Raw genomic sequence first — 27,468 nt, forward strand, 5'->3', positions numbered from 1 at the left:
ATTTAACACTGTTTTTTATGCTTTTGCAGCTTTCATAAAAGGACTTGTAGAAAGTTTCATTTCTAAGCTCAACATAAACCTGATGCTATGATAGAAGAAAAATTTTTGAGTCTCAGCAGAGAGTGAGTATTTTGCATGCAGATGAAATGTAAACAATCTGTGGCCCCACGCATGGTAGCAGAGAAAAATAACTACGACCCCTCTTTTTGAATTTGGATGAGCTCTGTGAATGTTTGTCTAACGGAACCCTGGAGAAGTGCTACTTTGTCAATTTTGCAGCAATAAATCTTAAAAGACTGGCAAAGACTTGGTCAATTTTGCAGCAATAAATCTTAAAAGACTTGTTCCTTCCTCTTGAAACACTTGCTCTAAGATCAGGTTTCTCAATATCAGCAGCACTGACAGTTTTACCTAATACTTTTTTGTTGTGTGGGGCTGCCTCATAACGTGTTTGACAGCTTCCTGTGCATCCACCCTGGGCTAGTTTGCTAGGGCTTTCTCACAAACTGCGTGGCTTAAACAGAAGAAATTTATTGTCTCACAGATCTGGAGGCCAGAAGTCCCCAATCAAGCTATTGGCAAGGTTGGTTCTTCTGAAGATTTTGAAAGAGAACCTGTTTAATGCTTCTCTCCTAGCTTCTGATGTTTGCTGGCAATCTTTGGCTTGTAGAAGCATCACCCCAACCTCTGCCTTTATCTTCACATGGTGATCTCCTTCAGTGTGTGTCTGTGTCTAAAGTTTCACTTTTGATAAGGACACCAGTCATATTGGATTAGGGCCCCATGCTACACCAATGTGACTTCATCTTAACACGTTACATCTGCAATGACCCTATTTCCAAATAAGTCCACATTCTGAGGTACTGGGGGTTAAGAATTCAACATGTGAATTTTGGGAGGACACAATTCCACTCATAACATAACTACTACATGCTATTCTCACCTATCCAGTTGTGACAACCAAAACTATCTCTACACTTTGCCAAATGTCCCCTGGAGGGGCAAAATCATCTCTATTTGAGAACCACCGCCCTACAAAAAATCGGATCAAAAAAATTTTGATTACCCTTGAACTGCCATGTTGTGAGGAAGCCTAAGCTAGGCATACTGAGAGCCACATGGAGGAAGGGTGGTGAGCCAGACTCCGTTGACCAAAAGGGATAATCATTGGTCATTTAAGAAATTATGCAGCACAGTGCAAACTCTGGTCACTATAACTCACATCCTCCCTGTGAAAAATATGCTCTCTCCACCCGCAAATGCATTGTCTCATTGGAATTAGCTTGAATTCTAAGCTATCATTATTTAAGTTAAGCCCAAATGTAGAAGAGACTGCTTCATTATAGTTTCTCTGTTTTAACATTTGGATATGGCTTTTCTTGATTCAGAGATCTACAAATTAAAAAGACAGGTTATCTGCTCATCCATATTGTCAGTATACAAAGCTGAGGCAAAGACAAGAATATTGCAATGAATACACATTTGAAAGGGGAGGAAAGGGAGGAAAGTACATAGTAAAGACTGGCACATAGTAAAGACCGGTCCATAGTACTCTGGGTCCCTACTTTGCAAGCCATGAGTAATGGCTCATGTTTGCAGCTGAGTAACTTTTGCAGCTTACTTACTGCCAGACCCACTCATTTCTCTGAATTATGTCCTGTTTACCTTAGGGGGAGAGTTAGTGTAAGCCCTTAAGGTTTTTAACAGTATTTTTGTCTCGCTGAGGGGTCTACATGCCTCTGACTTAAGTTATTCTACAGTCTTAACAAAGGATTTAAAAGTCATGCAGTCTTGGGTCTCATCATTAGCTCATCTCCTTCCTCTCCTGTTTTGTCACAGGACACTAAATGAAGCTATTTGTTAATTCTCCACATGCTGGGAAAGATGTCGTTGACATATGTGGATAGATTTGATCAACCTGAAAAGCTTATATACTAAAAAGGTAAAAGTTGAGGATGCTGAATAGTATCAAATATTGAAGATGAGTAATATCCTGGAAGCTAAGGAAGGTAAGAACTGAAAAACAATAGCAGTGTCATCACTTTCGAAGAGCTAAAATTATTATGAGTGTATTGCAAACCAGTCCTTCTCTGGAATTTTGAACTTAACTATAATTTCCCTAATTGTTAGAGAGTCAGGGGTATATTATTTCCTATTGGAGATGCAAATCAAAAATGATTAGTATAAAGTGTAGGTTAGAGTTAAGCATTTCTCTGAATGTGCCAGACCTGTCATTCTATCGTTGCACATATACAGTTACCCCGATGGGACCAGCTCTGCAATGTCTTGTTAATTTAACCCTATAGCATGTTCAATATAATACGTTCATACTTACAGTCAGTAACAATACTTTTTTCACTTTATATCCTATTTTTATAGAAAATGTAGTCAAATATAATTACCAAACAGTTGAGTAGCCTATAGGTTCTAAAGAAAAAAGATAGGGAATGTCAAACTGATAAATAATAGCTCTGATGTATTAAGAAGAAATACAACTGAAATCATACAATTAAAGAAATATTTGATCAAGATATTAAATACCTCTGAATTCTAAAAACAGGGAAAGAAATTAATAAAAGAAGAAAAGAGAATTAATTCTGTTTATAAGTAGTACAAAGAAATATGCTTATCTTCTACTCAGGTTCCCTTCATGCTTGCTGTCTAAATGGCCTCAGTATCTAAGTATTTATATGGAACTAAAGGCAATGATGTAATCACCAAGAAGGTGAACACAATACTGATTGTCAAACTAACATGTGCTTCATGCTTCCTATTTTAATTGCTGCACAGAAAAAGCAGGAGACAAAATAGCCAACATCAACTATTAAATGACTAGTTTTTTTCTATTAGATTCTTACTATGAACTCAATACTTAATAGTTCATCTAATTTATTTGACTCCTCCAAATTAATACTCATAGTGCTACTTTCATTAAAAGAATTAAATCAAATTGACTTTTTGTTAATATACTCAATTGATCGCTAGTTGACTTTAAGAAATTTTCACAGCTTTGAAGGTGGTTGCCTGCATATTGCCCCCAAAATATTTTGTCCTCCAAGAATGTTTAGTATCGCTGTGGACTGACTTGTCTGGAGCATTTAATGGCAACATCTGCGGCTCCCCATTGTAGATCAACACAAGAATGACTGAAAAACTAATTGCTCCATTATCTGTACTCCTGTCTTTTTCTCCACAAGCACTTAAAAATATGTACTTAAATCTGCTTCCTAATTACAACTTCCCCTAACAGAGTGTCCTATCCAGAAAACAGCATTACTATTCCGGCTTTCAACACACTTAAGCATTTTTATTTTGCTGAGTTTTCTTTTCTTCTCTGCTTACTTTCTTTTGCAAACATGTTTAATGGCTAATTACCAACTCTGCTTTGTTATCTTAATTGCTACACATTTAGGGACATGTGTCACTAAACCTTTAGCAGATAAGATATTTGCTCAAACAATATTTCTACTCTACTTGCACATACACGGCCTTATTAGAATTACATTTTTGTTAGTTTAAGCACACATTTTCTTGAGAATCAAACAATAACTTACCTCAAAGCCCTGTCTTCTTTGTATTACATATTGGAAACTTTTATGTTTTAGAAGAAAAGGGAGACAACTTATTACTCCAAAAGGTGATAGAAGTACCCAGACCATTTCTTTAACAACGATATATGCAATATTATTTTCTCCCAGGATTCCTTCATTGAATAAAATTCAATATGCAAATAGTTCATTACATGAATTATGAAATCGCCAACAAGTTAGTTAGTTACTAGTAAATGTACACTTAAAATTTTGGATTTATCAATCATACCTTTTAGAGGGAATCACATTAACTTAATGTAGTTCGAAGTATCACTAATGTGCATTAGGAAATTTGAGAGTTGTGGTCTTTTCCATCAAGCAAGAGAACACTCTGAGATGGACTTTGCCTCCTCAAGTGCTTCACTGGTAGGGTGGGACTGGCTAAGTGGGTCAGGAGCAAGATGTCCATTCCACGTAGTCATCGCCACCTATCCTTCACTTCCATTATATTTCATGGACATTACTTCCAGAATTTAAAATTACTGATTGGGCAAAGGCTGCATTACTGGTTGGCACTGACTATATTTTTTTAAACAAATAGTAATAACTAGCATTTGTAAAACATGACCACACACACAATTGCACTTAACTCTGGAGGATAGATGAGTAGGTGTACTTAATCCCAGCTGTGTGTATGTGTGTGTGCATGTCTCTACAGGATTAATAATTTTCTTTTTATTTCATACGTAGAAGGAGAATTTACACACTGAGGCATTGTTTATTCCTATTTAATCCACACATGGAAATAGAAAAACCTCTACTTAGCACATTTTGGAAAGCAAGATAAACTAATATCGCTGAATTCTTCTTGGAAGTGTTGGGCATAGAGAGCCTTAGTGGAGGGTGCTCCAGAAAGCAATGAGTGGCCGTGACAATAGACTGGTTCATGACAATAGTGCTCATTGGGAAAGACTGGTTTATACCTCCTTGTTTTAATTAGAATAGAAAATTGTGAAATCCAAACATGCAGAACATGTATGGAGTCCATATCTTGCTTTCTTACATGAGGTTTACTTCAGGGAAATCCTAATAATTACCTCCATCAGGGAAGGTAAAGACCTTTTTGTATTTATTAAAATTCTCTGCTCATTGCTGAAGAAAAATTTAGTTCATAGTAAGCAGAAGACAAAATAATAATGCCCTTTCCTTCAGAAGGAAATGCATTTTTGTTGTTTATTTGCTAGATTCAGTTTCTAAGACTAGATCTTGCAAGGGAGCCTAGATTAAATCAAAGCCAACCACTTGCTAACAAGTGGATGGACACCTCATGGAAAAAGCATTGTGTTGAGTAATTTATTTTTGTATTTATTTGTTCTCTTAAAAAAGAATAAAAAAGATTCCACAGATTTCAAAAGAGATATATAGCATTAATAACATTATGTGTGAAAGCTATGCTATTTGTGGAGGATCCATAATTATAATGCTAGAAACTAACATGCATAAAAACACTGCGTTATTCAGCTCTCCAGAAGTAATTATACAGAGATTTTTCTCATTGTTTTCTGTTGTCCCCATAAATGGACTATATAAAATCACACTCCACTTTTTGGGTAAATTCCTTTCTTTAATGTATGTTTTAATAAGCTATAACTAGCAATGAAACATAACCTCTCTAAATGGCAAAACATTTGAACCAGGGTATATTCCTAAAATAAACACTCAAAGCCCTATATTGTACAAATTCACATATGTGGTAAATGGTAACTGTATGTATTCCTTAAATTTTCAGAAGAAAGCTCATAAATTTATAAGTTCAGAAATATATGTATTATTTTTCTGGCATAAATTTTACTCAAAATTGAAAAATTGTATTAATCTAGTATAGTGGAGTAGAATTACATATTTTCTATAACTGGAAGTCTTTGCACATTACTTTAATAAAACATATGTTAGTGCAGATAAAGAACCAACAGATAACACTTCCACTACACCAACAGAAAACTATGAGTAGCTTATAAAATAGGTTATTATTTGAGTATTTTCTATACCAAGGGTCAGCAAATGTTTTCTGAAAGGAGCAGACAGTAAATAATTTAGGCCTTACAGGCAAAGAAAACATACACTCTGATGGCTTCAGCCATCAGCAGTTCATAAATAAATGGGTGTGCTGGTGTTTGTGAGATGGACCAGATAGGAAGGGCCGGGATCTGCCTCTGGGAGACACAGTTTGTTAACTCCAGTCTACTCAATACAGAAGAACTACGCTGACCGAATTGTTGAATCAACTAAATATTTACTAAACTTAATCCTAATATTTTAATGAACTTTGCTGGTTTCATTTTTCATGTATAATCTTTTTCTTTCTTTTTAAAATAGATTGTAAAATGGCTAACAGGCTTAGAACAAACTTAATCAGAGAATAAAGAATTACTAAATTAAGAAAATAAATTTCATGTGCATTTTATATAGAAACTGAATTCATAACTGTATTACACATTTTTTTTAAAAAAATATATTTATCCATGGGATTTTAAAAATCAATTCCAGTGCAATTTTCAAGGAAATCTCTATGATCATTCAAGGGATAATTCTTAGAGTCACTAATGCTAGTTGCTGTAAAGAAGAAACTCCTTGTAACCTTCGTGACTTGACACAATAACAACTCACTTGTTTGTTTGTTGTTTGCTCACTCAGTACGGTAGGGATGCTCCCAGCCCCTGGGTATTTTACTACCTTAGAATTTAGGGACCTATGTTTTTCCATCTTCCGGTTTTTCTCTCATTGGGAATGCCTTCAGTTCTCCTCAGTGTCCCTTTGATATGCTCTCATGGTTTTGTATTTCGAGTACTTCATTGCTTTTTGGCATTACAAGATTTTCCACGCTTTTGTACATTCAGTATCCTGGTCCCACAATCAACTAGATCTCTAAGGAGATCTGGTTCATTTTATTGGAGAATGGTAAGAGAAACGAAGATCTAGGCATTGGGCAACCTTTGTTATTTTTAAAAGGAAATATATATTTTTTTATTTATTGGCATTGTTTAGACTATTCTCTATGTATCTTTAAAGATGTATGTTTAAACAAATATGCATTGATTCCTACCTACCCAAACATTATAAAATATCACCTATTGTATGGATTTTACATATATATGTTAGAATTATTTAAAATTACAATTAAACTCTTGATGATTATTAATTTCTGGCAGGCAATGTAGTATTTATATGAGACAATCTACCTTCAAATCAGTGATGTAGGTATATTCTTATTTCCATTTAACAGATAAGAAAACTTATGACTTTAAATAGGTGCCAAATATTTGAAGTTGCTCAGGCAATCATATTGTTTAATTAGTAATTGTAAGGAGATACTAAGAAAATTAAGTACAACATGTAAAAATATCTAAATTGATTATGTTTAGTTGAACGCTGTGATGGCTAATTTCAGGTGTGTATTTGACTGGGCCACAGGGTGCCCAGATTAAACATTACTTTTGGGTGTGTCTGAGTGTTTCCTGAGGAGGTTAGCACTTGAATCAGTGAGTCAGCAGAGCGGATTGCCCTTCCCAATGTGAGTGGGCATCATTCAATCTGCTGAGGGCCCGAGTAGAGCAAAAAGTTAAGGGAGGGAGGATTTGTGCCTTTCTCGCCTGCCTGCTTGAGCTGGGGCAGTGGCTTCCTCCTGTCCTCAGCCTGGGATCTATACTGTGAGCTCCCCCAGTTCTCAGGCCTTTGGACTCAGACTGGAATTACACCACTTGCTTTCCTGGGTCTCAGCTTGCAGACAGTAGATCATGGGACTTCTCTGCCTCCTTAACTGTGAACCAATTCCTCACAATGAATCTCCATAATATACAGACATAGATATATAGATGTAGGTATATAGACATATCTCCCATTGGTTCTGTTTCTCTGGAGAATCCTGAATAATGCAGGTTACATATTCCTTGGCTTAGAAAAAGATAGTAAAGTTCGGAGAAGTATCCAGTGATTTACTTCCTATATATTAGTTTGCACAACAATTCATCAAAACATATATTTTACAAGGCAAAGCATACATTTACTTAGTTTTTGAAAAAGAAAATTCAACTGAAGCTAAAGAAGTATCATCAGAGTTTAAGCCAAATAAAAAAAATCTGTTAATGAGTTACTATACCTTAAGCACAACATAGCTACATTCAAAAATTAAATCAATTATTAGTTTAGAAAGAAAATAAGAAACCTTGATGATTTCATCAGAAATTGACTAGGAAAAAGATATCTCGAATATAACATGTAGGTTGGTAATATATTCCTTCCTTCCTTTTCATTTTATTATTTGGTTGTATCAGTGACCTTCCTAATAAATAAGAAATGCGACTCTTTTAGCTCATTTTGCTCTAGTTTCTGTCTGAGGGGTAATTGGCTGGTCACTTTAGAAGTCTACTTTAAGAAAACGAAGGGATAATGATGTTGTTGGAGGACTGAAATGAGTTCAGACAAGAGACAGAAATGCTTTCTAAAGTTAATTATATTTGCTTTCCTTCTCCCTTGGTGTTCATTACCTTTCAATGGAGCCACACGTTGGCAGAAGTAATTACCGGGCTGGTCAGCACAGGTGGCTCCGTTCTTGAAGGGATGTGAAGCCCTCTCATCTGTGTCTGTTTCACTTCTCGTCCCTTTGAAAAATAATAAAAATATTTTAAGTTTTAATAAGGCAAGCAGGGTTATAATTCTTAAATTTGCCCAAAACTTTGGATCCTTTTGGGGTAATCTCTGAGACTGTACTCATTGGATAAGAATGCCACATGCATTAGTGTCAGAACCCATTTATTTCACCTTACTACAAACAGCAACAACTTCTTTTGGAATTAGTAACTGCAGACGAATCTCCTCCGAGTTGGTTGGCATTCTGTCTGCTTAGATGTGAACTGATTTATCTTCTGCTTTGGAGTCTAGAGACAGCCTAGACGTTTCAGGTTATTGGGATGCAAATCAAATGTTAGATTAAGGGAAATAAAAAAGGAAGTAATGAGTCAATAATTTCCTGATTTATGTCCCTGAGGGCTAAACGTTCTTTACAAGGCACAGTTGTCAAATGTTACTTACCGATAAAGCCGGGAGGACAGATGCGTTCGACTTTATCCGTGAATTCTGTAGGTGTAGAGTTATGGAGGCAGGGTGATGAATCACATTTCTTTCTACTAATTTCACAAAGCAAGCCTATATAGAAAGAAAGGGAAACAGAAATGTCCATTAACTATAAAGTTAGCATTTTCTTTTAGCTAATTCTGCACTGCAGACCTTCCATTAAACGTCCACCTACAACTCGTGTTGCTAAAACTGACCTTTCATGTTTTGTCACTTAGGTTGTTTATTAATTTGCAGAATTGAAAAACATAGCCTAAACTGACACTGACTTGACTCTTAAGACTTATGATAGCTAATTTTTCTTTTGCCACTCTTTAACAAGAACAGAAAAATTGACATTGACACATAACACATTGTATTTACAAGTTAGATGAATGGAAATCTTAATATTCTCAAAATTTTTTCTCCAAAATGGTGAAATGAATCTGGGCTAGAGAAAAATTAATGCAATGTACATCTAAATAGGAAAGAGCATACCTAATTAAATAGAAAATCTATTTGTATTACTATTATCATTGACAAAATGAAATACATAGTCAAAATATGACATTAGAACATCCAGTTAAGCTGAGAAGAAAGGGAAAATTAAATAAATGTGAGTGAATGAATACTTTTTCTAAACCTTAGAAATGTTTACTTGGTAAATTTGTGGATCAACTTTGTGAGAAAAAAATGGCACATTTAAAAACCTTGGTTTCTTCCTTATAGTTGGGGATATACCACAATTCATCTCTCCAGAAGACCTTGTTTTTACTCTGTCATAAAATTTTAAGAAGTCAACTTGAGTTTTTGTTGATGATAAATAGTATATTAAATTTTTATAAGTGGCCATATATTCTCTGAAGATGATCATTCTTAAGAAGATTAACCACATAAAACCAGTCTCTTAGATTTAATACAAAAAAAACAGCTGTTGCATTCATGGTTTTTGAAACAAATTTGACTTTTTTGTTGCTTAAAAATCACGCAGTGTTTTTATTTTTCAATCAATCATTCACATAGGAGTAGAATTAGGAACAATTTTGGGGAATTGGTCTTGAGCAACATTTTGGCTTGTAATGATGGCAATTTCATGCTGTTTCCTTGTATAGAAGGGAAGTATTGAGAATCTTCGGAAACAAAGGTGTGCCTACTATTAGTTTTCTTCTAATGTGAAAAAGCATCAATATTTTAAAACATGAACAGCTTTTTATCAAAATGATTGATATATATTGACAAGGGCCATTATAAGAGTTACCACAGCAACAGAATGGGAGGTGGTGTAAAAAAAATATTACAAATTTTAAATATAAGTGTAACGGACTTATAGTTGATAAATCTTCTGAGAAAACGAACCCTGATTCATTTACAAAAGCAAAATATTCATTCAGCACTAAATGTATCTATTTCTGTGACGATGTGAAGACGTAGTAAAAGGATCCACGGAGACATTATGCATTCAAATATCCTCCCGGAAAAACAATTAGTACGCATGTCTATGAGATGAACTGTATCTTCTAAAAATAAGGAGTTACTTCCACCTCAAACTAACCTTCGCTTATCCTAGTTTTCGTTGGCATGTGTGCCTACCTTGAAATCCATTCCGACACAGGCAGCTTGAAGTGCTGTGCCCCCATCTGCACAGGTACCACGTAGGCACTGGTCTGCCTCAATCTCACAGTTATTACTTAGAAACAAGAAAAGGAGCTGCCTCATTATAAATGTGTCACTGATGCAACTTGCAGCTAAGTCTAAGATTACATTCAGAATATATGAGATTTTCAACCTGTCTGCACAAAATCAACACGTTGCCTAATGCTATCAACTAGATATCTACTCTTTTTGTTTGTTTATTTTGATGTCACTGCAACTGTGGCTTATTCTCATCTCAGCGAACCTAGGAGAATTCAAAATTTCCATTATTTCCTTAAAATTAAACACATACATGACTATTTATACATGACTGTACAGTGTTACCCAAATTGACTTTCTTTGATGCCTTTACCTTCAAAAACTGTTACACACGTTTGCGTCCTGTCTATAATTCTTTAAAAACAAAAGTTAAACACCTCTCAGCTCCTTGTTTCATTAAATTACTGTTGGTTCACAAGCAACAGAACTTACATACAAGGCTTGCCTTGGGCGGCCTCTCCACATAGAAGGTGAAAATGTCAGTTGTTTTCTTTCCCAGTCTCAAGTACCCCTAAATGTGGTATGCAAGCTAAAGTTGGCTAATATCATGGACCCGCCATGGAATTGGAAAGGAAGCGGGTGACGCAGAGACACAGGGATGGAGGAGAGCTCTATTTCTGCCCATGGCGGCGGCAGGACAGCCACATCAATTTTCAAGGGCCCATGGACAACACTGCCTTGGTACTTTCTAGTATCAGTGACATCTTCCCTACTGGCCTTGCAATAATATAAGGTGTGTTATTGCCTGCTGTCTAGCTTCCTTTGTTTATGCCAGTTTTCCAAATCTGACTCTAGATGCTTTTACAAGTCCTACATGTATGTTCTTTTAGTAATCTCTAAATGAAATAATTTTCTCATTAAATCACCCTGAGTATATTTCTAATCCCAGCAATGAACAACTCCATTACTGGTGTGTATTACAATTTGTTTTTGCCATTATTATTAAATATTTATATTTCAGTTTTACAGATGAAGTAATCAGGAGGAAAAAAAAGTAAAAAGAGCTTTCAGATATTTGTGGTAAATATCATTGATGTTAATAAATCATTTATGTTAGCCTATATTCCATTTTCTTCTACTTTCAAGAGCAAAGAGGGTTAGATCTACCACCTTTTGAAGTTAGGGAAATTAGTTTATATTTTCTTGTGATTTTTTTGCCTGGTTTTACTTTCTGGGCAATAGTGGCCTCGTTGGATTACTTGGAAAGTGTTCCATCTTCTTCTTATAGAAAGATTTGTGTATGGTTGAGATTGTTTCCCCCTTAAATATCTGATAGAATTCACTGGTACAGCCATCTGAGCCAATATTTTTATTTGTGAGTAATTATTCGATTATCATTCAATTTCTTTACTTATTATTTTTTCACTTTTTTCTATTTCTACTTAAGTTTTTATATTTTTTGAGTCTTTCTAGGGATTTTTATATTCCTTCTAAGCTTTCTAATTTGTTGGCATAAAGTTGTTCATAAAATTTCCTATGATCTTTCAAAACTTCTGTAGTGTTGTAATGATGTACCCTCTTTCATTCCTGGTTTTGATAATGTGTGTTTTTTCTCTCTCTGTCAGTCTAACTAAAGGTTCATCAACTTTGTTGATCTTTTCAAAAAACCAGCTTTTTGCATGGTTGATTCCCCATAGGGTTTTCTGTTTCTTTTTTTATTAATTTCTAATATGATCTTTATTGTTTTCCTCTTTCATTTATTTTGGGTTTAATTGCTTTTCTTTTTTGAGCTTTTGGTTCAAGCTCAGATTACTGACTTTATGTATTTCTTTCTAGTATAAGTATAGGAAGCCATAAATTTCTATCTAAGCGTTCCTTTAGTTTAGCACGTATTTTGATATGCCGTATTGATTTTCATTCCATTCAAGAAATTATTTTATGTCCTGTGATGTCTTCTTTGACCCATGTGTTATTTATAAGTGTGTTGTTTATTTCCCAATACTGCCAGGTTTCCCAAGTGTTTTCCTGGTGTTGATTTTGAAATAATTCCAATGCAGTCTTGTTGTAAACCTAACATTTTTTCCATGTGGAGAGTGCTCTATATGTACTTAGAAAGAATACATATTCGTCCATTCTGCTAGTGATAAGTGGTATTTTCTATAAATGCCAGTTGGACCTGTTGGCTGATGTTAAACTCTACCATATACAGTCATGTGTCGCTTAACAACAGGTGTTGGTTCTGAGAAATGCATTGTTAGGCAATTTCATCATTGTGTGAACATCAGAGAGTGTACTCACACAAACCTAGATGGTATAGCTTACTACACACCTAGGCTAGATCGTACTAATCTTATGGGACCACTGTCATATATGCAGCCCATTGTTGACCAAAATGTTATACGGCACGTGACTGTATTTACTGATTTTCTATCTAGTTGTTCTCTTAGTTATTGTAATAAGGCTATTGAAATCTCCAATGATAGTTGTTAAATTATGTATTTCTCCTTTGAATAGTCTCAGTTTTTGTTTGGTATATTTTGGAGTTTTGTTGACAGATGTGTGTATGTTTATAATTGTTATATCCTTCTGAAGTATTGATCCTTTTGCCATCAGGAAGTTTTGTTCTTTGTCTCTAATAACATTTCTTGTCTGAAAGTCTACTTATTTCGTTTACTATTAATAAGGCTCCTCCAGCTCCCTTGCGTTTACTGTTTACATGGTAAATATATATATATATATATATATATATATACACATTTTTTTTTTTTGAGGAAGATTGGCCCAGAGCTAACATCTGTTGCCAATCTTTCTCTTTTTGCTTGAGGAAGAGTGTCGCTGAGCTAACATCTGTGGCGATCTTCCTCTGTTTTACCACCATAGTGTGGCTTGACGATTGGTGCTAGGTCCACACCCAGGATCTGAACCTGCAAACTCTGGGCCACTGAAGCAAATCTGGCAAACTTCACCACCACGCCACCGGGCTCGCCCAAACATGGTAAATCTTTTAAACATCATTTAAGTTTTAAACTATTTGAGTCTTTGAATATGAGCACGTTATTCAATCTTGCTTTTTTGAGCAGTCTGACAAACACTCAGCCTTGTGGTGAGAGTTTGTTCCCTCTCTGTGGCCTCTGCATCCAGGGTTTTTCTAAACTCTTTCCCTACGTCCAGAATTCTGATTCTGACTTCTGACTCAACTCCTAGTACCTGTTTCAAAATTAACCGTAATCATATTGTCATCTCAAATTAAATACTTCAAAAAACTAAATCTTTCTCCAATTAAAATATTATCCGTGAGATAATGATTCATATATTCAATAATAGTTAACTGAATTATCACCAGGTACAAAATTTAGGATTCACTTTGGATTACTCATTCTATGTCTGATAATTAGGAGATGAATGTATATTGATAATTACAACACATAACAGTTAAATTTTATTTGCAGAGGGAGCTTATTTATATGCAAGTGTATTTACTGCAACTTTTTTGGTATGTCATTGTCATATTTTACATTATAGCCTTTATTGGGAGTCCTATCTATAATTTACTTTAAAAATGGTTTAGCAAAATGATAGGAGTATAAGTCTTATTTAAAGGCAAATGAGGAAAATGAAGGCGTTATATTATGAACATGGTTATGTTATGCAAAGTGAACATCACTCAAATAAAATAATGATTGAAACATTGAATTTAACTGGTGTATTTTTTGTAAAGGGTTATTTATCTATTATATTAAAGACAACAAAACTATACAATCCCATGATAATTAGAAACATGTTTTGTATTTTTCTACAAATGCTAATATCTGGATGAAAATTTAAAATTCAAAATTTGAATTTTCTATATTTATATATGATATATTGAGTGTTAGATATTTTATAACAAATTCCAAAATATTTTGACTAAAATTTTCCAATTCATATGCACATGTATATATGTTTATTAGTTTTTACACACAATCATTGCATAATAGTTTACTATTTTCTTTATAATTATAGAAATTTCTGATTTTCTTATTTTAAAGACATTTAATTACAAAATCTGAGTAATAGCTCTATATTGCACAATTAACCTAAACATTTATCTTTCCACTCTCTTGAAAGTCCTGTAAAATAAAAAATCAAGAAGGACGGAATTTTCAAGAGGAAAGAGAATGATTAAAGGTGAGTGTCTTGAGCACACTGAGTATTTCACAAGTTTCAACTTGCTGAAAGCTGATATGAGTAAGTTAATGATGAAACATAAACAGAAGCTGAAGAGGCAGTGAAAATAGTGTGATCTTCATGGTTGAGTCCTAGAAACAGATCAAGAACTCCTTTACCTTCTTACAGAAACTCAATGGGCAATGGAGAAATTTCAAAAAAAAAATTGTAATCATTTTCCTCAGGGAAATATGGAGAAATATTATATCTGCTCGAAAAAATAAAATGATATGTAAAGAAAATAATTAAACAAAAAGGACACAAGTATTAGTAGTATAAATGTGGTAATAAAATCCATTTTAAGAGTGAGGAAATAGAGTGAGTCTCTGAAAATTTGTTACAAAACCATAGTGAAGGAAAATCTGAGAGAAAAATGAAGTCACACACAGTAGTCTCCCCTTATCCTCAGTTTCACTTTTCATGGTTTCAGTTACCTGAGGTCAACAGCAGTCTGAAACTATTAAATAAAAAATTCCAGAAATAAGCAATTCATAAGTTTAAAATTCCAGCCATTCTGAATGAACAGCATGATGAAATCTCTCGCCTCTGGCCTGCCTGGAACGTGAGTCATTCCTTTGACCAGAAGATCCACGCTGGGCATGCCATCTGCCCACGAGTCCCTGAGGAGCCATCTTGGTGTTGCAGTGCTTGTGTTCAAGAAACACTTGTCTTTCTTAATAATGGCCCCAAAGTGCAAGAGTAGTGCTGCTGGCAATTCAGATATGCCAAAGAGAGGCGTAAAGTGATTCCTTTAAGTGAAAAGGTGAAAGTTCTTCACTTAATAAGGAAAGAGAAAAGATCATATGCTGAGGTGGCTAAGATCTACGGTAACTTTTATTACCTTATACTGTTGTGTTCTATTTTGTTGATAGTTATTGTTGTGAATCTGCTACTGTGCCTAATTTATAAATTAAACTTTACCATAGGTATACATGTATAGAGAAAAACAGTACATAGCGGGGTTGGTACTGTCTGTGGTTTCAGGCATCCAATCGGGGTCTTGGAACATCTGCCCGCAGATAAAGGGAGACTCCTATCTAAGACCATCGAGTACTCTATCATTCAAAGGAATTACAGAGGGATGGGAGAAATGGACAGAATAAACATCAAATAATTGATAGAAGAAATCTTGCTACAGCTTATAAGAGACATGAGTTGTTATTTAGGAGCTTAGTATGCGTGTAAATAAAAGATCTGCATCTAGTTTCATTACTACAAAATTCTGGAACATCAAGGATAGAAAGAAAATTTTAAGTGTTTCTAGAGAAAGAAAATCACTTGGAGTAATTTGGAGTAAATTGGAGTAAGGAAAATAATAAAAAATCCATCTCTCTCAAACGTTCTTAGGGAGTTACTTTCAGATGTACTCCTGATAAGCCAGGGAGATAAGGAAGAAAGACAAATGGTACATGAAACTATTTGTTTAATTCAGGAATTCAGTGACAAGATAGCCCATGATAACAGCTGGGAAACATCATTGTCTAATATTAGAACATGAAATCAGTGAATGCTGAAGAAATTCTTTTTTCAAGGATAGCTTTATGGATCCATTCCACATATAAAATGGACATGAAACTGTACCATATTTGTAAAACATAAATAAAAAGAAATTAATTTCTTCTTTAAATACAAATAAAGAAGTCAATGGGAAATTTGAGCAGAAATTTAAAAAGGTACGATGAAGACAATGGTCTAAATAAAAGAAACTTTGACCTGATTTGAACAATTGATTCAGTGTAAAATAAAAGAAACTATTTGATCTCAAAGCTAGAAATATTATCCTTCAAATGAACTCGGGTTGCAACATAGGAAACTTCAGGAAAAAAATGTGATTCTGGCATCACTTCTTCGGTGAAGAATATTAACATATTAATAATAACGTAAATGTTGGTGACTGGTTTTCAACTTTTCTTTTTCTAAGATTGACACCTGAGCTAACATCTGTTGCCAATCTTCTTTTTTTTCTTTCTCCCCAAAGCACCCCAGTACATAGTTGTATATTCTAGTTGTAGATCCTTCTAGTTCTGCTGTGTGGGACGCCGCCTCAGCATGGCTGGTGAGTGGTACTAGGTCCGCAACTAGGAGCCAAACTTGTGAAACTCTGGGCCACCAGTGTGGAGCGCGTGAATTTAACCACTTGACCAAGGGGCCAGCCCACTGGTTTTCAACTTTTAAATGAAGCACAGACAGCTTAATTATACTTACGTTAACATATTCAAATAATGACAATGTAAATACAAAATATAAAGCATGGAATTTGGTAGGTGGAAAGGGTTAATGGTACAGAGAAGAGAAATGGCACTAATACCCTTAATTTTAATAAAAGTTAAGGTTGGTTATCTGAATTTGATTAAGAAATAGAAGCTTAAATGTATTATTTAACATAGTCAACACGAGAACTAAAAATAATAATATCTATTGAAAGAAAGTTGTAACGGGATGGTGAATTGGGAAGCTTATGAGGAGCTTCAACGTCCACAATGGAGAACCAGCAAATAACGTCTGTAATTAAAGTATAACTCAAAAGAGCAAATAAAATTTTTGGATGAGCAAATAAAGGCAGTAACACAAGAAATAAAATAAGGAACTATTTAAAAATGTTTGTCTCTAGCAGACTTCAAGGTAACAACTGGTCTGAGAATCTGTTGCTTTTTACCTGAAGTTCTTTTTATTTTACTTACTATGTTCACTGCTTAATTTGGGGTTTTTGTTGTTTTTTATTAAATACTGTACAGTTTCAATAGCATTTTGTGAAAATATCTTCTCTCTCATTAAATATTTGAATTTAAATTGATGAGTATGTACAAAGTTAGTGTGAAGTTCATAAAAATGACTAGTTCTGTCACTAACATTAGATAAACTAGGATTTATGGTTCTCAATTTTATAAGCAAAAAAATAGCTAAAGTTTTAAACTTCAATTTTCTATTGTGCTATATATAAAGCTTTCTGTGATATATTTGCCCATGCTTCATATGACATTCTTGAATTATTCAATTACACAAAACAGATTTTATAGTTAATTCTAATAAACCTGTTTTACTATATTTTAAAGTTGATTTATAATCAGTACCTCAACTTGATTAAGACATTTGAATAAGATAATAGTGGTTTTCTGCAAAAGTGAAGAATCACATAGCAGTAGAAATATGGATTTAACAAGAAAGAAGTGAGTAAGTGTAAAGAAAAATGAACTTCTTTAGGAAAAGTTAAAAGCTGATGAATTGTGAAATATCCTTATCAGTCTCTTTCAATTTTTAAAAAATATGTATCACCAAACTGTTGAAGAGCCTGAAGGTGGCGTTTCTGTTCAGCTCAGTTGGGAATGCGATAGCCCGTATGCCAAAACAGAGCACGCCTTTCATTTTATGAAATTATTTTCATTTTATGAAAAACAGATAGTTTGCTTCCTTTAACTGTTAAAAAATGTATTGAATTTCTGTGCATTTCTCTCTTGCTATTATTTTAGATTCAAAGGATTTTCAGACAATAACTTGAAGTATAGTTCTCTCAATTCTCCTGTTTCAGTGTGCGGTTCCTGGATCTCCAGGTCAAAGGAGCTGGGTCACAATTAGACGGTGTTTACTATGTTTATACCTACTCACTTCTATAATCCCTATAACAACCTAATGAGGCGGCTACTGTTCTTATCTCCATTTTAAAGGTGTAGAATTTAGATGAATAGAGGTTGTATAACTTGCTTATGTCTCTTATCTGGTAAGTGACAGAGCTGTAATTCAAATCCAACCAATCTGCTGTCAGATTTCTTGTTCTTTATACTCCATTCATTTTAATGGGATCTCTCACTCCACAGAATCATCCCATATATTTCTGGTTATTCGTACTCACAAAATGGCATGTGGCTTTCCTCTCATCTCCTGTTCTGGATCTCCCTATCGAAATGCTGCCTGTTGTAATGTCTCCTACCAAGGATTTTGGGTCTGTAAAACCTCAGTGAAGGAGCCTTATCAAGGATCACCCCAAAAAGCTGAGGCAGGAGTTCCAAAGCAAACCAGTCCTGGTTTCCTAAAATCACACCAAAAAAGGACTGTAAATCCATTCAGCTATCCACTCACTCATCTACATATATTAGGCAGGCCTGTCTCGGAGATTATGTGAGAACAAACGGAATAGAATATAGGAACTAAGTCTCAAAGCCAAAGCTAGAGAAATAAAATGTAGTGGGTTTATAAAATGAATTCCATAATATGGCTAAAAATGCCATGTCTTCAAGACTTCAGGTGGTCCACTAACTTGATCCTAATATTTCTAGCAGGCAGCACTGAAGAAAGCTGGCCAGATACATGATTTGCAGTGTTCTTTACATAGCAACACGTTATTGACCTCAAAGGAAGAGCAATTTCTCTAGGCTATAAAGAAATATCACTAGAGGGTCCTCTTAGGATGTGGGTAACTTTTGCAGCTCGTCCTTGCAGATGACACAACATGTGTTTCATATAGCTGTTTCTTAAAGTGTGCATCAATAAAATCTGTTTTTATGCACACCAAAGCTCAAACTAGTAAGAATCATTCTATAGGAATTGAGTATATTCTTCTTCTTAACTACATTTAGAAACAGATTATGGGATATCTGAGGCACAGGCAGATTAAGATTTTCCCTCTAGGGTGTTTTCTCCTCCAGTCTAATTTTCGGTAAACATTGGCTGGAAGTACGTTTTAGATTACACTGACTAGTCTATACTGGTGGAGCTGGTATGTTGCCTTCACTATAAAATGCAAACTCTATTCTTCAGCAAACAATTGAGTTTACACACGTGTTTAAGGCAGGGTGATGTAATTTTGTGGAAATTGAGGAGCCTATTGTCAAGGCAAAAGTTTCACAAAGTTAAACAAAAAAGAAAGACTTTATCTAAGGCTCTTGTAACAGTGAGAGGTCAGAACTCAGTCTGAGCTTGACTCTACTGTAACCAAGGGTGAGAGAGTTTTTCAGCGCCAGAGCCTGTGATCATAGACTCTATGTGTTTGCTGATTGGCCTTACCTGAAAGAAAAGTAAACTTTCTGAATCTCCAAGACGGAGGCAGCCTTACCACTTGGATCAAGGTGTCTGCCAAAGTTAGCTTCCTAGCCACCCACAGACGGGGAGACAAGGGCCCTGCCTCCCTCCCTGATTGCATTTCAAGGGAGTGCCTTCCAGATCCTTGAGAAAGACAGTCCTGGGTTAGAATTGGCCAGAGGCTTTAAAAAGAAGCAGAGAAAGAATATAGTCACAAGTTTTTCTGAAGTAAAATCTCTAAGAAAAGGAAGGAGACGGACCTCTGTGCTTAGGCCATCTGGATTCTGTAAAGGGATGGAGTGAGAAGAAAGCCAGGGTGGGAAGGCAGGAAGAATCCTGTCTACGCCTTAGTCTCACTGAGGGAAACCGTAAGGCTGTCTTGGTCTTATTAAAATCTTGTGACTGATAAGACACTTTGTGAAGATTCCTACAATCCTGGAGTTCCCAAGAGTGGAAGGAAATAACAAAATATTAACTTATATTCTTAATGTGATAGTCTTCTCTCTCTCTGGCGAAGTCTGAGAAAGATGGGTCTCATCTCCACTAAGCGAAGTAGACCAGCCTGTCCTCATCCAGGTTCCAACTCAAATAAATCTCTGAGTCGTCGCATCCCAGTTGCCTCTAACCAAACCGAATGCTACACTCCTACCAGCTTATATTTTTCAAAGACAAATCTGATGAAATATCCTACAATTTCAGGCTTCAGTTGCTCCCCACTCCGCATCCAAATTTCCAAAGCTCATCTATTAAAACAGTCCTAACCGCTGAAGACGGAATTTATGATCTCAGACCTCAGGAGGGTTTGACAAGATACCTACAAGAAAGGCATTTATTTATTTTACTTATTTTCAAATTTGACAGTTTAATTTCAAAATTCATGCAAATCTTGAGTTTTACGCCACATTTTATCTTTGTTAAGATATGTCTCATTCTATACCACAATACATATCAATGTGTATGGAAATCCGCCAGTCCCAGCTGAGGTTTCAATTACTCCTGTCACTTTCGCTGAGCCTTACCTACCTCCCCAGGGTATGGCACCGGGACGTTTAGACTTAGACGATAAAGTAAAAAGCACACAGCATCATCCACAGAAACATCAAAACCTGCACCTGGCCTACTTTCCTGGAACTCTCTCTCTTATTCTGCCCCTTTTCTCATGCATTCTCTGCTCTAAGCAACCACAACAGTTTAAATGCTTGTTATTTTGCCTGCTTCCTTTTTAAAACCTTGATGAAAGGTCATCTCAAGGAGCCTCTGCCTGATCTTTCCAGGTGCAGGCAGTCACCACTCCCTTCCATGCTGCAGGTGGTGGTTTATGGGTCTCTCTTTTCCTTAAAAACGTAGGCTTATAAAGAGGAAAAAAAAAATGTAAGTATCCATTCTGGTATCTCTGGCACTTAGAATAGCTACTCACACATATTGGTGCTCAAAAAATCTTTGTTAAATGAATGAAAAATTAGCAGTGACTGAATGCACATAAATGGCAATGGTATTGTAGCCCTAAAGGACAGATAACCATTTGCAATCCTGTTTAGGATGAAGCATTAACAAAACACTAAAATTCCAAGTGATATAATGAATATCATAAAGATTGTCAGAAATAGAATTTATGATTGACTCTTTTCAATTTCTGATTGTGTTCCACATGATTTGACAACAATAGGCTGCGTTTAAGGTGTGCATGTATACGGTTTTAGAGCTGCCAAAATGTAGATGGAATTTAAATGAGATTTCTAATTTGATTCAGTGAGCTGTAGTAAAGTCTCCACTTGTTTGACAAATTATTAAGCATAACCAGTTTGAATACATTCAATAAAATAATATTCATGCATCCGTTCAGTATTTGAGCTTCTGGATAGATAAATAATCAAGCTTTCTACATCTTATTTTTTTTTAAAGTATTAGATGTTGATTTCTCAATAATCTGAATTTTTCTTCCTAATATTATTTCCAGGTCTATGTTTCGATTCTTGATAAAAACACACGCAGATTCAAATTAGTTTCCCTTTTCCATTTTTAGCTAGCTATCTGTTTCTTGATGAGGTTTCCTTCAGCCAGATTTCTTCAATGGCTTGCTGCATCTGACCTAAATCCCACTATGATAGGTTTCTCCTCAGAGGAAGCGTATAGTGGGGATGAGCCACTGACCATGAACCAGTCCTAACACCCAGAGACCTGTTTCACATACAGTATCTCAGACGTCCTGTGTTTCCTTTACTCTGTCTCTTCAATTTCTTGATACCTCTTATTTCTTTTGTGGTTTGCCTAGATCCTGAAATTCTTTCCTGTCTTCTCCCATCCATTGGTTGTTGCTTTCGGTTTTTGTTGATTCAGTCTTTCCTTCAAGCATACATTTTTCAACCTACTATTGCCAGTTCACTTAATTGAAACCATCAATTGATTTACAGAAAACGTCAACCATACCCCGACCTCTACATGACAAAGACTCCCAAGTCCAAATCTCCAGTCCTGACAGGAGCTCCAGGATTGAACGACTAAGTGGATATCAGTTGGCAACACCACTTGAAAATCTATCAGGCATCTCAAACTCAACACGGGCAGAACGGAACTCACTAAGCAGCTCTACTTTCGTTCTTACTCATTAACCGTGAAAATCTATAAAATCTAAGAGTTATTTAGTCCTCCTTACTTTCATTGAATTTGTCAGTAAGTCCTGGCAACTTTCTCTCTAAAAATACCTCAAATCTGTTTATCTCTATGTCAATTACTAACATCCAAGTTTCTCATAATTATCTCCTTCCCAAATGAGAATAATTATTTTATTTGGTTTTCTTGTTCTCATCCTCACTCAACTGCAACCCACACCACACGCAAAGTGATTTTTAAAATATAACTATGATACGTAAATGCAGTGTGATGGCTTCTGGGTACTTCAAATAAAATCCAGTACTTCAAATAAAATCCAGCCTTTTTGCCTTATACAATACGGCCCCTGACAACTTATCAGCACACAACTCATACTATGCCTTTCTTGCTCGCTCATTTCTAGACACATGGATTTCTTTAGGTTCCTAGCATACTAAACTCATTTTTACCTGAGGGATTTGTACGAGTAGACCTCCAAATCTAGAAAGTCCTTCTCCTTCAGATAACTCCTTATTCAAATTTTGGTGTAAATGAAAACTCCTCAAAGGGATTTAGCTTGACTATCCAATCACTTTTTCACATAACCCCATTTTATTTTGCCTTATTTATTATTGCACACACACTTATGTGTGTGTGCATATTTGTTATTTTGTTTATTTGATTTTCCTCTCATTGGAAAGTTAGGTACGTAAGAGCAAGGACCTTGTCTGTCCTGCAGTTAACTGTCTCCCCATCAACAAAACAGTGTTTGGGACAAAGGTGGACCACATTAAACATTTCAAGGGAATTGATGAATTTCTAGAAAAGGAGAGTCCATTATTAGTACATAAAAAATTACATAGATATACAACAACATGATAATATATTAAACAAGGAAAAATTTAGAATGATAGGACATATATTTTAAAATTTATTTTCCTGAAATTTTACATACATGGCCTTTAATCCTCAGCAAAATTGATTAATCTGGTCATTAATTATTAGTTTGAAGGTTAAAGCTGTTGTTTATTCAACTGAATTTGTTTTGATGAGCATCAAATTCCTTTTTATGTGTCTTTGGCTTTGTGTATGGTTAATAACATTTTTAAAACTCTAGCTAAATTTATTATAAACAAAGACCTCACTATATAACGTGGGGTATTAGGTTTCTTCTCAGGTAGCAGAGAGGGGGTTAAGGCACTTGGGACCCCTACAGTGGGGGTGTTGGAGTATAGTCTGGCCAGGAAAGTAGGGAGAAAAGGTCCTTCAATTTCAAATCAAGTCAGGCCTGCAGCTCTTTCATTTACAGCTCAGATCAGAGTTAAAGGCCAAGAGGCCTGACTCTAAGGAGCCCAGTAGAAAAACAGTACTTCACAAGTGATGACTTTAAATGAGGTAGAAACCTACAGTTAAAGGAAATGTCTCTTCTTCGTTCTTAGTTTCCACTTAGAGAAACTTTGTCTTAAACCTCTTGGCCTTTTTGTCCCTCCGGTTATTCCTCCCTACAAATGGTGCAATGAGTTACCCAGGAGGTGGAAAACAGCCATTGGTTCAAAGTTCTTAGTTTAGGTGGAGCCAATCTTCAAAAGTCCAGCTGGCAGGAGAGTTGATCCCTGTCTCTGACAGTATTGGTAGTAGGCAATGACCTATGCCCTCTGCTCTGCAGACTGGACGTACCCAGTTTCATCTCTAAACTATGTCTTTCTAGACATTATCATTAATCAACTTAATATTTTGCTTTTCTGTTAGATGTAGGTTTTATTTATACATTGATTCAGACTTAGACATGGAAGAAAAATGCTGTTTCTTGGTTGAAATACCCACATGCTCAACAGGTTTAAGGGTGGTCTGTGTATCTGGAATACCAGAAATATACTATTAGAATGGTTACAGATTCTAGGAAGTGAGTTGGAAAAACTGTGTACTCGGGCTTTGAACCAAAAGCTGGTGAGTGCTTAAGATCTTGGACAAAAAGGCTAAATGCACAGGTTGGCGCTTCATGGTGAGATTAGACAGAAAGGCTGCTGCTTAATCTTGATGTCCACATCCAGATTCCACCACAACGTCCAGACATGAGGCGTGGAAGCAGCGGGGTGCCTTGAGACTCGATCCCCTGTGCGAATAAGTTCCCAGGAAGCCCCTAGATCTGTTTTTCCTTAACTAAGAGTGTAGGCTTACTGGGCATGATGGGCAGAGTGAGTTTGTAGAGCAAGTGGAAACTACTGGACCTGTATGAAAAATTTGGGGTGACACAATAAGATCATCACAGGGACTCACAAACTGTAAAAATTCACTCACAACTGTGATGCATTTTGTTGACTAAAAATATTTACTTCACAGAATATAAAGTGCTGATTGGTTTATGCTGACTTTATTTTTTTAATCTTGAAAATTAAATCACAAGATATACTTACTTAAAAGGGAAAGTAAAAAGTTTTAAAAGAAAATACACAAAATCAGATGTGTAGTGGGGCCAGCCCCACGGCCGAGTGGTTAAGTTTGCATGCTCCACTTTGGTGGCCCAGGGTTTCGCCAATTTGGATCCTGGGCGCTGACATGGCACCTCTCATGAGGCCACGTTGAGGCGGTGTGCCACATGCCACAACTAGAAGGACCCACAACTAAAATGTACAGCTATGTACTGGGGGGATTTGGGGAGGAAATAAAGAAGAAAAAAAAAAAGAGGCACAAGCCTGGTGGCGCAGTGGTTAAATTCGCACGTTCCACTTCTCAGTGGCCTGGGGTTCACCGGTTCGGATCCTGGGTGCAGATATGGCACCGCTTGGCAAACCATGCTATGGTAGGCGTCCCATGTATAAAGTATAAGAAGATGAGCATGGATGTTAACTCTGGGCCAGTTTTCCTCAGCAAAAAGAGGAGGATTGGCAGCAGTTAGCTCAGGGCTAATCTTCCTCAAAAAAAAAGAAAAATTGGCTACAGTTGTTAGCTCAGGTGCCAGTCTAAAATAAATAAATAAATAAAATTTTTAAAAAGTGATAATACATTAAAAAAATACTTATAGTGATTCCTCTTTACAGTGTTGCCATATATTTCTAGCAATCTTTTAGACTGACAACTGGCCATATAAACTCATATTTTTGACAATACACAGAAGAATATGAGTCACGTGTTTTAGTTTTCAACCCCGACCCTTCCTATCTTTTTTTCACTATGGCCATTGCTATAAGGACCAATCCCGTAAGTATCAACTGCATTTGTTCTTTGGGCTAATTAAAGATATATACAATTTAACAGCATTGCTGCAAAATAAGCTTACTGCCTATCTTTAGTTTTTGTTATAGTGTCTCAGTTTAATTAATTCAGTGACAACCAGAAAAATAAAGTGGCTAAGGACATTGTTATTTGTTGATGGCAGGGCAATTCAAAGCCATGGAACCTTAGCCTGTGTTAATCCCAAGTCATTTTATTCTTGATCTCTCAGAGGATCTTCGTAACTAATGGACAGTTAATGAAATAATCTCAATTTCTAAATTAATATTGATACCTTTCACTGTCTAAACATAAATATTGTTATTAGAATTAAAATAAAGTTGGTGAAATTATGTTTCTTAAAGCTCTGAGCCAAATAAATGTTAGAAATTATCTCAGATCGTTTCTTTAGCAATTTTGAACCAATTTCCAGGTCATGAACAATTGGTAATAACAAGATTACTCTTGGTAATTATACACTTGCAGATTTCCTAATAGTCTATCAGGTGGAATAACAATATGGAAACCCATTTTCCTATAATGCTTAGTCTCAGAAATGACTACTTTTTTCTGTATAATGAAGCAGGAGTTTATTAGGCATGTCAGCAGAGTTGGAAGGAAAAGTACAGCAGACCTATTTCATGGTACAGTAGACTTTATCTCAGAGAGCACTCCAGAAAGGAGACATTAGATTTACAGAAATAATCTTGTTTCAGCTTTTATTCAAAATTACAATGCATTCAAAAGTCTGAATAAAAATTGATTCAAGCTTGAATTCATCAGCGAAGCTATCTAAATTGCTTTGATTTTATGCTTCCAAATCAGTTCCCTTCTTAGTAGACACTTGCTAATCACACAGTAATCTCACTGCAGTGCCGTATTTATTCCTTCACAAATAGTTACACACAGCGCTTGGAGGGCACTAATGAGACGCTGCACAGGCCACAATTGGGAGATGGGCTATGAAATATCTGCTTAACTGTGGAGCAATAGCAAATGGGATTGGTCATTCAAATACGATAAGTCAAATTTAGCATGTAGAATTTTTATTCTTGAAAGGCTATAGTACAGAAAGCTAGTCATCTAATTCCTAATTCCACTTTTAAGTAATTTATGAAAATGACGTTGTTAGGAGGAAAACGGCAATATATTTTCTACGAATTAAGATGTCTACTTCTACTACCACCAATTCTAAGGATCTGTGTCTGTCGGACCAGAGTGAAGGAAGGAAGAAAGGTAGACAATGAAAGTTAAGTATATCCAAAAAGCAACAAAGAGATATATATATACAAACAATTCAGTTGGAAATTTCAATTTATAGACTAACTCAAAGTCTCCCAGCAAACTGTTTTTAAAATCATGGTTAAAATACACGTCTAAAGCAATGATGGGATACTCCTTCTGAATATCTGGACATGCAGAAATGATTATACTTCTGTAGCCCCTGAACAATTGGTATCTAGGACAGAGATTAAAACAGGAAAATACCACCACATGTAATGAAACCTAAGATGCCACAGATTACTAGATGCACCACAAATCAGTAAACACACCACCAATTGCTGAGCATTCTCTGTTTCTAGAAATGGTGAGGTGTGAAGAAAAGCAAAAAGTGCACTTTGGAATGCTCGAAATACTGTTGCAGGCAGAAATAAATAGCTGCTCTTCTTGACATATCAGTGAGAGTCCAGACAGGAGACAGAAACTACATTGGTAACCTAAACAAGGAACATTAAAATAAAGGCTTATTAATTAGCAAAAGCAAATAACAACTAACAGGAGTAAAGGGACTTCTGAAGAGTATCAGCTTTAGAGCATTGCTGTATTCTATAATATCCACTATGGCATGAAACACGCCCAAATATGTGGACAGAATAATGCAGGACAAGTACCATGGCAGAAAGAGGACTCTCCTCTCCCAAAGCTATCATTTTTTTTTTTTTTTAAATTTGATGTCACTACCTGTTTTTGATACTTTTAATATCTTGTGTTACATGTTATGGAATTAGTATGGAGCCAAGTAACAATTTAATCACGGTTTCAGTAAGGTAGATGTCTCTTAAGGAGACAGCTGTTAATTCTACCACAGCTAGGAAGTTAACAGTGTGAAGGTAGGGTTAAAATCCTCAGTCACACTGCTACTTTCCAGCCATTAATCCATATTTATATAAGAATCCTT

The sequence above is a fragment of the Equus przewalskii genome, chromosome 19, assembly GCF_037783145.1.
Source record: "Equus przewalskii isolate Varuska chromosome 19, EquPr2, whole genome shotgun sequence".
In the NCBI taxonomy this organism is placed as follows: domain Eukaryota; kingdom Metazoa; phylum Chordata; class Mammalia; order Perissodactyla; family Equidae; genus Equus; species Equus przewalskii.